The following is a 528-nucleotide window of genomic DNA, read 5'->3' on the forward strand; positions in this document are numbered from 1 at the left end:
AAATTCATGTCTCAATGTGTTTCAGTGTCTATATGACCCATTCTGACCAAACCTCAAATGGAGAGTTGAAACGGCTTGTTAGAGAGGAAGTGATCTTTCGTCTTTGTTGTTGCGAGTGACAGGGGGAGGGGCATGGTGTCTGTAAGTGGGAAGGTGCACAGTACACACAGCATGGGGGGGAAGGATACGAGACCAAAAAGACAAACGCTCATAAAAACTAAAAATATTAAAACCTCAATTYCTGCGATACAGGCATTTGAAACATCGCGCTAAAACATACATTCAAATGAATCAACTGAATCCGACATATTGCCCAGCCCTATGCTAACTAGCCCGTATACAGACTWGTGAGCAGTCTTCCTGCCTCAGAGTTTGAGAGGAGTCTGGGTAATTGAGTTTCAGGGGCAGAGTAGTCCACCCCTAGTGGACTACAGGAAGTGGAACACCCCAGGAACAATCCGCTGCCCGGTACTCAAACCCATATATATAAATAGATCTACCTCATCTTAACTACTTGACTCTTGTCAT

This window comes from Salvelinus sp. IW2-2015, linkage group LG16 (assembly GCF_002910315.2).
Source record: "Salvelinus sp. IW2-2015 linkage group LG16, ASM291031v2, whole genome shotgun sequence".
Taxonomy (NCBI): Eukaryota; Metazoa; Chordata; class Actinopteri; order Salmoniformes; family Salmonidae; genus Salvelinus; species Salvelinus sp. IW2-2015.